Here is a 13,384-nt window from a genome sequence, read left to right as displayed (position 1 = left end):
AACCGCACATTACATAACTGGGAAAACCGCACATTACATTCTTCCACCATTTGTTTCCACCAATGTTTTGACGTGCAAACAGGGATGTGTCTCATTGTCTTTGAATAATTACCGAGAACAATGATGAAGAGACCACATTCATCCGATAAGATGAACACACATTGCGTTGGCGGTAACGTAGGAATGGGGCCGAGAAATGTATGAAAGATGACATGCCTCGCAAACGCTTCTTAGAAATTGCAGAAATTGCAAACTCGGATAAGAGCTCAAGATAATGAAATGATCTTAATATCTGTCGCATTTGGTGTTTATTGAAATCTGGATGACAGGGAACACTACAAATGTAGTTCATATGTTTGATTCTATCAAAATATCATGAAGTGTTAACGCAATACGACGTTGATCAGTCTAGATATAGCTGAACTTATATCAAGACCTGTGTCAGTACGTCTTAATACGATTAGATCTTATAAATTGGTGTTACGCTTCATAAATTTCAACCTTCTGAAGTAAAGCACCACTAACCATAAGGCCAAATGATGATTGACGACATTTAGTGAGAGTAAATGACTTCGGAGAGAGAAATGCAGATTTTATAGTAGTAAATAAAATTCACACATCTCAATTCATATATATTTTTAGCGCTAGACAATATAAACTTGTAGCGACGTGCACACACCCTATTATTAAATTAATTCAGCGTTTATACACATTCGGTATCGTCAATGAGTGCATATTTTTGGTGTCATGAAGAAAAAATTCCACAGGCTTGCATAGGTTGCAAATAAAATCTATCCGTGGGTGTATTTGTCCCATGCTACTCATATTTTACTACATACGAGTGCTTTATCTTTTATTGATCTTACGTGAAAGGACTTATTTACTAAGACGTATTTCGGGCGGGGACCATGTGTAGGTGGCAATGTGCAGTGTGGAACTAGGATAGCAAACTCATTATATATATAAGTTTATTGTTTAATGTCCTGTCAACACAATAGTATAATGTATGAGGCCGCCCACGTACTTAATCCGGGTAAACATGTACAAGTAAAGTACATCTTATACGATTTTTCAGCAAAATAATTATAAATTTCGCGCAATCTATTTTACCGATTGTCAGAAAGGTTAAAGGAATTTAATTATGTAATGGATTATCATTGCCAATGAATTTGCATTTCTTAATATCTTTATTTTTGCAACGCTTTCTTCTCGATAATGTTAAAAAAATACTTTAATAAATAAATTGATGAAATAGGAACTGTTAGGTTGCAATTTGGTAAAAAATAGCATACTTCGAGTGAGTAAGTGAAAGAAATTAAGGTTGGAGAGATTTGAGGAGGATATATAAATGAATTAATACATGACACTCGCTAACGTTGGGCTATGGAGCTGTATGTTAAGTAAAGCTTGTCGTGAGACTTAATTATATGTCATATTACGTATCCCTATATCCTAGTGTTTACCTGTCTGGGTGTAAGACGTATAGGTATACCACAGCGGGTGGTTTAAAATGGGCTGTATGAGTCACACATACATACCTGTTCCAAATCTTGTAACATTATATAGCCACGTCGGCAACTTTTACAGCCAACTCTGCAAACACAGGAGTAAAAATTATACCATATTTAAATCAAGCTTTACTAGTAAAACATACACAGGATTATATATTTTTCTTTTAGTCCACTTTTAATATTTCACTAGTAAATTTTGCATATCCTCACTCTCTGAAGTCTGCAGACTTCAAACGGTTTACCTCGGTGATTTTTATCGATTATTACTTTCTACTTGTCAGCATATATTCACTGCGAGGTCTGCATAAACACTGTCAGACATACCCGCGATATCTTACGTAGCTCCTTAAACGAGTTTTTTTTAATGATTTAGTGGAGGTTTGTTGATTTTAGATAGGAGGATTGTGTGATTTGATAAAATTCACTTGTTTCTGGGACAGAATACTGCCTCTCGAACTTTACACCGGCGTTTCTTCTAGTTGTTTAACATTGGATAATTTCGCCAATGTCATTTCCATATAGCCGTCATAGCATAGTCCTTTCATTGACTAATCTTTATAATTCAATTTGGAAATTACTAGTTCTGTAAAGTTATTAATGGCATGCTTTATTCAGTCGGATTATCATTTGTATTGCATGCTATGTTTAGATAATCGTGAACATCCAGAGATTGTGGAGACCAAACTCCGACTTACTACTGCCGAACAAACTTGTTATTTCCAAGTCGAGTTTTCAGAAGGAGACCCCAAAAATAAGGGCTGGTAGGCAAATATATGTCATCTGGTGAAATATCGAATATTTGTGTTCATGACCATATGCAATGGACGTGTATTACAACATTTGAAATGTTAAACGAAAGACCCGGGCGTCCGGTAAAGTGATAGATTGTTATATACCCTAGTACCGGAATCGGATACTTAGCTAACGATATCGCTATAGTGGTAAACAATCGGGTAGTTATATTTATAAGTAGGATACGAATCAGTAGTAGCCACTACAATTGAGTAATTATGTACCAGATCACAATGCCTTCATACAAACATAAAGGTGTGCTAACTGTGGTCGGGAAACCTAGCTCGGAGCACTCCCAAATCACGGTCACTATTTAGTCCAGGTTTCCATTTTGGCTTTTGTTCAAATTAAAACAATAGAAGTAAACGAAATACAGAGAAAACGCCCGACACAGCGGAATGCTATACTTTTATAACGGGACATTTTCTAAAACCAAATCGCCGTAAGAATAGTCCATTGAATGAAATGTTAGATGCGTATATTTAAAGTTTAATGTAATTGAGACTAACCATGTGATATCACTGGAGTCAATATATGTACCTACCGGTAACTGTGCATTGCTATATTTGAAGGTTAAATGTAATTCATGCCTTTAAAGTATTGCGCTGGTACCAAGTGGTTAAGGTGTCTTGCTCTGCCAATATCTCTTTCATTAATGTGTTACGAGAAGAACAACTTACAATTTATCGATGTTTTGTTATCTAGGAACTTCGTCTGTTGTCTATAAATTCTTGAGATAAAAAATGGAAAAATAATGTAGATGATTATTTCACTGTAACTGTTTTACATCCTACACTCTTAATCCTTATTGAGTGTTACATTAGGAATGTATAATGGAGATAAGGGAAAAATGGACATTATCCACAAACAATGTCATGATGACGCCAAATACACATCCAAGTGACGAAGCGTTACTGATAAGATATTATTATTAAGGTTGACCGTCCCTTCTGGTTTCCTCTCATGGATTTCGTTCAGTTTTTGATATTTTGATTTTAGTGTATATCCTGATCACAAAAACCGCATAAAAATCATATGTCACCGGTTAATTTTTCTTCTAGGGTTGCTAAGGATATGTACAAATGACTTAACAATCCGGATTTTAAGAATTTTTAAATAATAATGTTTCCTCCCTGTATCGTCCCTTAACATATAAATAAAATGCCTGTAACATGTTCATACCTTCAGTAGGTGTTATAGAATTCATAACTATATCAAATAAGCTGGGTTTTCCACAATAAAAAGAAATATCGTTATTTTAAAATGAAGTCCGGAACCAATTTTAGTGAAAAATTGCATCAAAATAGTCATGTTTTCTTTTTTTCTGAAAAAATGATCTCAAGAAAAATTGATTTTTTTAGAATTTCCATGAAGATTGGCTTATTTGCAATACGAAAACCCAATAAAAAGTATACCTCACCGATTTATTTTTCAAATTATGACCGATTTGCTTCCTTATACCCCTTAAATTTTGGCCTGAAAATGTTAAAAATTAGGAGAATCCGTAGCACTTTTCAACGTTTTATGTTATCCATTTACCCTTGTTAGTTTTTACCGCTTTTTACGCCTTTAGATTGATACACTTCATGTAAACACTCGAAAAGGTTCTAGACGAAATACTTGCTCGAATGCCGATTTCAGAAGCGAGTTGTAATAGATGGGTACGGAGAAATAAAATACGTTTGCCGGGATTCGGATAGCGAACAAACGTATGACGTCATAGAAGGGACGGTCTACGTTAAGTCACACTGAAGGATATCCCTTTAACCATGCCATCGACAACTTTTGATTGAAAAACATATGATAATGTCCGTAAAATGTTGCTCGACCTTTAAATCTTAGGTCAAGTACTGTGGTAAAGATTAAGTCTCTAATTGTAAGTTTTTAAGGTCACGAAGTCTGCATGACCAATGCATTGACTATAGTTAAAGAATAAAATATGCATTAATACCTTCAAGTGTTAAAGTCGATTAAAGAACTTGGCAGAGTGTTTTACCTGTTCATGTAAGCTCTTCAAAAGTTCTTCATTTAAAGAAAGTAGGGTAAAGCATTTGAAGGGAGATCTGTTTCATTAGATCGTGTTTATGTAAAGCTATTGACGCCAAGAAATAAAAGTTTTCTTTGCCCAAAAAATGACGACAATCTTTGTCATCTTAAATCTTCTGTTTCTTGTTATATATTTATCTGAGGTCGTACTTTTAGGTTCATCACAGTTAGGCATGTTTTTTGGGTCTCATCACCAAAGAAACATTTATGCACAAAGTTGGTATAAATTCGAGTTTTATCTTGTCATATTTGAATTTCCTTCAAAAGGAAATACCAGAGAGCATCAATAATAGTTGACAAACAGATAATCTTTGTTTCCTACTTATTGAAATATCCGTGTTTTCTTATCCACAATAATACTCAGGTTCATTTTAACATTTGGTAGCCAACTTTCATATTAGATTACATCGTGAGAACAAAATATCTTAATAATAAGAATATTAAAGGACGCAAACATAAATCTTATACCCTAATAGCTGCATCACTCAGCCATACGCTATGTTAATATATCAACATTAAAGGGACAATTCACTCAGGCTAATTCTTTTACATAACCAAGAAGCAAAATATGGCATAAATGTATTGTTCTACATTTCTTATGAAACATATCACATAAAATATTGACAAATTCCACGCCATTGTTTAGTATTTTAATTAATATCGTTGAAATATCAAATCGTTGATCAATACGATTAAGCAGGTACAATATGGACTCTGTACCCATACCCGAGCCAAAGTCATGCACGTTAAACAAATAAACTACATAACCACCGAGATGGTGATAAAATGATTTTTAGGCAAGACAATTCACCTAATAAGGTAAACACACTACTATCAGAGCGATTTGAGCAGTTCTAGACAAAAGTTACATTACTCTACGAGCAAGGGACAGGGTTCGGCATACAAGAAGTTCGACCACAATGTGTAATGGCGGACAGCGAGCGAGTTTGAACATCTACACACATGTCACAACCATGGGCTTTTCAGGCATATCACAATAAAACCGACTGATCTAATTTCCATTAGAACTGGTTTTTTCTGATATATGTACAAATTTTAATGTTCTCTTAGACTGAATTGTCCCTTTAACGAATCGAAAGGAAGAGTTGAATATTTTGAACTGACTATTTACTGCATATATATATTAAATATCAATTTCTCATACCATATTCAACTAACATACCGGAAGTAACCCCATCCAAAACTACATAAGATTCAAGGAATTCTAGTATAACACTGATATGCACGACATGAAATATGAAACACAATGTGTCTTTCACCATTATAATAATGTTAATATCAATCCAGCAAAATCATAAACAGTACTTGTGCGACGTGGAAACATAATATATACACACAAAATGTATCTACAAAATGTGATCACAGCGATGATTGACAGCAGTTAGTAATACAATATGATATTTGTAAATCTAGAGCATCATGACGGTCTTCATGTGATGATACCACACTGAGGCGCCATGTCATCGCCTAAGGACATATATCAGACTAACTAACAGGACTATCAACTATGTTTCATCGGAAAATGATAATAACATAACTTGTTATTGTAATTCATTTGTAGAAATCCATACGATGACATACCATGAGTTTACATCACTGCGAACCACTGCGTTCCTAAAAAACCCATGTGGAAGCATACAAAGGTATCACGTATCTTTTGTATAACCCAATAAGCAAATCACAAAACATAATTTACAAACTGTGTAGATGACATTCTAGCATCATTGTAAATTCATGCATCTTCCGATTTATGCGTTTCATTATTTTACGAAATATATCGAAAAAATCTAAAAGCTTAGGAGGAATATGAGTTTTCATGTCCAAATTTCGTTTCCAGTCATTTTAAAGTAAATGAAATATGAAGAATAAGCACATATAAAGTTTCAAGACTGAATGCTTTCATAGAGAATTTCGAATATAAAAGCATGTATTGGCAAAAACAATAAACAGACGAAAACAAGAAAATAACTCTAAAACAACTACATTTGTAAAATGGAAAACTCTACAGCAACATGTGTTTCTAGGTCTTCTAGGTCTGGTTCTAAAGTTTCCATTAAAGAGAGCAACCAACTAAATGATTTTACATAGACCACAGTGTTAAACTTTGTTTAAGTTTTGTACTGTATTATTAAAACAAAGGAATATTAGTTAGCTGTTGTGTTCTATAATTAAAGTCTAGGTTCTCATATAACACTAAATAGAAAAAAAAAAAGTTTGGGTCCTTCTGCTCAAACTCCAACCAGGGTAGCTTTATTGAAATCAGGCGCATTTTGCACTAAAAATCCTGAAATTCTAATGCTTTTACCTATTCATTATCAAAGTTGATATTTTGAACCTAAATCTCAATATGAATTTCCAAATTCATATCATGGTTATCTAGGAATAATTACCTGTCAGAAAACATTTTTACTTTTGAAATTCATAATTAGCCAGCCAATCAGCGGCCGGGTTTAAATTCTATCCTGGGCTCAATCTTGTATACACAGGGGCCATTTCGAAGGTCTTTTTTTTATTTAGTTGGTTGATCCCTATTTAACCATCAGATAATGTTGCTGGGAGTCACACGAACGCGTATCAACGTTGTTAAAGAGGAGATGGAAGGTCATACCTCCAAGACAAGAATAGGCCAAAATAATATCGAAAACATTGTGGAAATAGGAAGAAACGTACTTCGTTAACACCGGTGTGTTGAAGTTATTATGATTTCCATTCTTTCTTATAGTGTACCATTCATATTTTCTCTGTACTCCTTGTCCGTCTTGTTCAGGAACAAATTTCTAACAATTTAACCATTTGATATAAATGTTATAAGTACTTTAAAGTTACTTTTGTAGTATAAACAAACATTACATTTATTCCGTATGTTATTTTACTTTTCTTCCGACACTTTTGACCTTCGACTGACCCAAATATTAATCTATTTAACTCCCTATGTTAATGTGTCCATTCATTTTCCTAGGTATTTGATCAGTAAACATAGGAAATCTGGCTATCAAAACCTTTTATTAGTATAATTAGCCCACAGCTATGGTTATTGCAGCTATTTGAACAATACATTGAAAGAGCTTCCGAAAGAACAGCTATGTTTGTACAAATAATTGTTTTGTATAATCGAAGGTCAATGTCAAATAAACCCGATGTGCTGCAAACAATGACAGGTTTGTTGGAAACTTTGTAAAGGTAAAAGGTCATATCACCAGGCCAAGGTCATGTCTGTATGTAAACTGATTATGTGTTCATTTTGTCGTTCGTTGGAAGTTCGTAAGTGTCAACAGGTACCTCAGATTGTTTAGCCATCACAAATCCACCTCACTGTGAATTTATAGATCCCAGATATTTAATATTCTGAAACTAGTTTACATGTCTAGTTGCAAATAAGAACACTGATTAAAAATGTAGTTGAGTTATTTTCTAGATCTAGGTGCCGGAATCACGTTCCGGATTCTAGATGGTTTCTGGAAACCAGACCCTACTTCTAATAGATCCATGATCCAATACTCTTCTGCAGTGTGACGGATTAGGAACTAGAAATCGTTCAGTCAAAATTGAGTACGATTTATATCATTGTTTAACATACAAGTATTTCATCTCATTGACATCTTGCCTATACTTGGAGAACATCGAGAATATTCCCTATCCTGGAGCTAAAGGAGGAGTATCAATTTTTCGGCCATCCAGTGTTATGCAAAATATTTTGTATGAAGATACCTCAGGGTCAGCTGTATATTGCATGGTATTCAAAACTCCGTATTACTCATAATAAGTTCAGAGGTCAAAAGTCAAAAATGGAAATTTTAATTTTTCTAACAAATAAGATATTGAGTAATATTTTAAAATTTGCAAATTCTACCTGCTTGCATTGATTTGAGAAATTCAGTTCAGAAAACTTTTAAAAGGAAAAGTAGGTCACAGTGATCACTTAAAATAGTATGTAGTATTATTATAACACTGAGTCAACAATGTAGACATGATGGGACTTTTGGGGAAGATCATTCCCTGTAGCAAACAAAAGTTATAGATCTTATTGCTTGTTATACTTCCAGATAATAGTGCCTTAATGACTTGTAGGATGCATCTCACAGATACCATCGTCAATAACCCAATTGTTTATTGGCTTCTGTGTTCCAGCAATGACAAAAGTCATACTTAACGCTGTAAAAATGGTTTCTTTGAAAATATAAGGGTGATGAAACTATTTAGGCAGTTTCAATCAACGACCGTAATTCGTTGGACATGACAGGTCATACTGATCCACAAGCTGGTATAGAAGTTGATTTAATTAATAGGTCTGACTCGATGTCGGCCCCAATCGCTACTCTGACAAATAGCAATACGTAATCCGACATCTAATTGAAAAGTTCACAAAGGGGTCATGGTGTATTCATTCCATCGTCCTTTGATGTCCAAACCGGTTTAGGCATTGTTATCAATATGACTACTATTTTCCAGTAGCCTACTATTTGGCATGTCTATTAAAAATTAAAGGTCTCTGTTAATTGGTAAACTTACCCATGGCTTCTGACTGGGATCACAACATTACTTCCACAATATACCAACAACAAAACTTATAAATTATATACATTGTAACATAAACGTATGTACATGTAACTATGTAAACAAGAAAATGAGTAACTATGGTTACAGATAATAGAATTGTAACAATGGCTACTCCATGAAAGAGAGGTAGGCTTACGTCTTAATAGAGTTTGACATCCTTGTACCAATGTTCAAAAGGGCATTTCAATTTTGAAATTACTTATTGTCGCACCCAAAATCATCATTATATATTAAGAAGTCCCGAGAAACAAGCCTTAAAAGTCGCTATGTCGACACAGTGGTCAACCTTTTGTGGGCTACATATCGACATCACCCCGAGATTGCATTGTGTAATTTATATTGGGGGTACCGATAACGTAATTTGTGAGGACGATCATTAAGCACTGTTATGACGCTGTACCTATGTACTTTTGGGGCGGGTTAAATGCACTGCATTTAGGATGACGATAGGGATACTTACAATAGACATCTCTCATTTTGCCCGACACGGAGTACGGACACCGACACCGACACGGACTTCCGAAATTTGGTGTCGGGCAAAATGAAATATGCCTAATAAGCGGTATACGTATACAAACACGTATTTGACTGGGATCAATCAATACGTGTAATCTTTACAATCAATTCTACAAATCCTTTACTTTCTACATTTCGGAATTAAATCAACTACAAGAAAGAAACCAACTCGGGTCAAAAATGCCGCATTTGTACTTGCGTGAATAAAAGTATAACACGTGATTTTCAATCGGTCAACAGGCCTTTGGCTCTATAGCTAAACGGATATCTTAATAAATTACTAACACTGTGTCGAAAATTAGAAACAAAAGATAAAGGAAGTAAAGGATTCTATAGTATTGATGGTAAACATTACGTATAATGATCGATCCAAGTCTAATACGTACCCGTATCCGTATATAGCTTATTGTAAGTATTCCTAATGGTACTTTATTGGAACGTTGGAGCTGCAGTGGCCAAGTACTTAAGGTGTCTCAGCATATTACCAGTAGAGGTACTGTTAGGACGGTAGTGATGAAGTGTTAGGACCGTAATGACGTAGTGTTAGGACGGTAGTGACGTAGTGTTAGGACGGTAATGACGTAGTGTTAGGACGGTAGTGACGTAGTGTTAGGACGGTAGTGACGTAGTGTTAGGACGGTAGTGATGTAGTGTTAGGACGGTAACGACGTAGTGTTAAGACGGTAGTGACGTAGTGTTAGGACGGTAACGACGTAGTGTAAGGACGGTAGTGATGTAGTGTAAGGACGGTAGTAATGTAGTGTAAGGACGGTAGTGATGTAGTGTTAGGATGGTAGTGATGTAGTGTTAGGATGGTAGTGTTGTAGTGTTAGGATGGTAGTGATGTAGTGTTAGGACGTTAGTGATGTACTGTTATGACCGTAGTGATGTAGCGTTAGAACGGTAGTGATGTGGTGTTAGGGTGGTAGTGATGTACTGTTAGGACGGTATTGATGTAGTGTTAGGATGGTAGTGACGTAGTGTTAGCATGGTAGTGATGTAGTGTAGGACTGTAGTGGTGTAGTGTAAGGACGGTTGTGATTTAGTGTTGGGACAGTAGTGATGTAGTGTTAGGATGTTAGTTATGTATCGTTAGGACGGTAATGGTGTGTCGTAATGACTTAAGTGATGTACTGTTAGGACGGTATGGATGTGGTGTAAGGGTGGTAGTGATGTTGTGTTAGGACGGTAGTGATGTAGTGTTAGGACAGTAGTGATGTAGTGTTAGGACGTTATTGAGGTAGTGTTAGGACAGTAGTGATGTAGTGTTAGGACGGTTGTGATGTAGTGTAGGACGGTAATGATGTACTGTGATGAAGTGTTAGGACGGTAGTGATGTAATGTTAGGACGGTAGTATTGTAGTGTTAGGACGGTAATGATGTAGTGTTAGGACGATAATGATGTAGTGTTAGGAAGAAAGTGATGTAGTGTTAGGACGGTAGTGATGTAGTGTAGGACGGTAATGATGTACTGTGATGTAGTTTTAGGACGGTATTGATGTAATGTTAGGACGTTAATGATGTATTGTTTGGACGGTAGTGATGTGGTGTACGGGTGGTAGTAATGTAGTGTTAGGACACTAGTGATGTAGTGTTAGGACACTAGTGATGTGGTGTTAGGACAGTAGTGGTGTAGTGTTAAGAGGTGAGGGATTTGTAAGGACGGTAGTGATGTACTGTTATGACCGTAGTGATGCAGTGTTAGGACGGTAGTGATATAGTGTAAGGACAGTAGTGATGTAGTGTTAGGACGGTAGTGATGTGGGGTAAGAGTGGTAGTAATGTGGTGTGAGGACGGTAATGATGTGTTGTTAGGACGGTAGTGATGTGGTGTAAGAGTGGTAGTGATGTGGTGTAAGGACGGTAGTGATGTACTGTTATGACCGTAGTGATGCAGTGTTAGGACAGTAGTGATGTAGTGTAAGGACGGTAGTGATGTAGTGTTACGATGGTAGTGATGCAGTGTTAGGACAGTAGTGATGTAGTGTTAGGACGGTAGTGAGGTGGTCTAAGAGTGGTAGTGATGTGGTGTTAGGACTCTAGTGATGTGGTGTTAGGACGGTAGTGATGTACTGTTATGACCGTAGTGATGCAGTGTTAGGACAGTAGTGATGTAGTGTAAGGACGGTAGTGATGTAGTGTTACGATGGTAGTGATGCAGTGTTAGGACAGTAGTGATGTAGTGTTAGGACGGTAGTGAGGTGGTCTAAGAGTGGTAGTAATGTGGTGTTAGGACTCTAGTGATGTGGTGTTAGGACGGTAGTGATGTACTGTTATGACCGTAGTGATGCAGTGTTAGGACAGTAGTGATGTAGTGTAAGGACGGTAGTGATGTAGTGTTATGACGTTCGTGATGTAGTGTTAGGACGTTAGTGATGTACTGTTATGACCGTAGTGATGTAGGGTTAGAACGGTAGTGATGTGGTGTGTTATGACCGTAGTGATGTAGCGTTAGAACGGTAGTGATGTGGTGTTATAGGGTATGACGGTAGTGATGTAGTGTTGGGACGTTAGTGATGTAGTGTAGGACTGGAGTGATGTAGTGTTAGGATGGTAGTGATGTAGTGTAGGACTGTAGTGGTGTAGTGTAAGGACGGTTGTGATGTAGTGTTATGATGTTAGTTATGTATTGTTAGGATGGTAATGATGTGTCCTAATGACTTAAGTGATGTACTGTTAGGACGGTATAGATGTGGTGTAAGGTTGGTAGTGATGTAGTGTTAGGACAGTAGTGATGTAGTGTTAGGACGTTATTGAGGTAGTGTTAGGACGGTAGTATTGTAGTGTTAGGACGGTAATGATGTAGTGTTAGGACGATAGTGATGTAGTGTTAGGACGGTAGTGATGTAGTGTAGGACGGTAATGATGTATTGTTAGGACGGTAGTGATGTGGTATTAGGCCGGTAGTGATGTGGTGTTAGGACACTAGTGATGTAGTGTTAGGCCGGTTATGATGTATTGTTAGGACACTAGTGATGTAGTGTTAGGACGGTAGTGATGTGGTGTTAGGACACTAGTGATGTAGTGTTAGGACGGTAGTGATGTGGTGTTAGGACACTAGTGATGTAGTGTTAGGACGGTAGTGATGTGGTGTAAGAGAGGTAGTGATGTAGTGTTAGGCCGGTAGTGATGTGGTGTTAGGACACTAGTGATGTAGTGTTAGGACGGTAATGATGTATTGTTAGGACGGTAGTGATGTAGTGTTAGGACGGTAGTGATGTGGTGTTAGGACACTAGTGATGTAGTGTTAGGACGGTAGTGATGTAGTGTTAGGACGGTAGTGATGTGGTGTAAGAGAGGTAGTGATGTAGTGTTAGGACGGTAGTATTGTAGTGTTAGGACGGTAGATTGTAACAACACACCGTATCGACTGTAGCTAAACTACTTGACCATACCAGAAGCCTGCTAAATCTAGTACTATGTGAACGATACAGAAATCCGATCGATCGTCTAGAGCTACTGCTGTGAGCCATAGTTATACAACTGTAAGGACTGCATCACCGATGATGCTGGTCTTGGATAGAGACTAGCGCAGCATCCGGTATCGATCGACCTTTTGCAAGTTGTCGCCGGGATTTCGTTTGATTCAAAACTTATGCACAAATAAATATTTATGTAAAAAAAATCAAAAATCAAATAGAAACTTCAAAGAAAAAATTCAGTGGATGAATATCTAAATAATATACTATTGTATAATTCATTTAGCCAGCTTCCTAATTCGGCATCCTTAGTTATATTCAATATAAATATTACAAGTGAAATATCTCAGAATAAAGAGAAAACTACAATTCTATTTGTCTAACTGATTAATGTAAGCTCCATTTACTCGATCACACGTACAGCTATATGTATTGGTTTGTAACTACCTTTAGTGTTGTTGGCCCTTTAATAGTATGCAGACATATACAACTCTAGTAAAACCCATCGCCTGTAACAGCCAT

The sequence above is a fragment of the Argopecten irradians genome, chromosome 4 (genome assembly GCF_041381155.1).
Source record: "Argopecten irradians isolate NY chromosome 4, Ai_NY, whole genome shotgun sequence".
Classification (NCBI taxonomy): domain Eukaryota; kingdom Metazoa; phylum Mollusca; class Bivalvia; order Pectinida; family Pectinidae; genus Argopecten; species Argopecten irradians.
The sequence above is the reverse complement of the archived record's forward strand: the minus strand, read 5'-3'. Positions refer to the sequence as shown.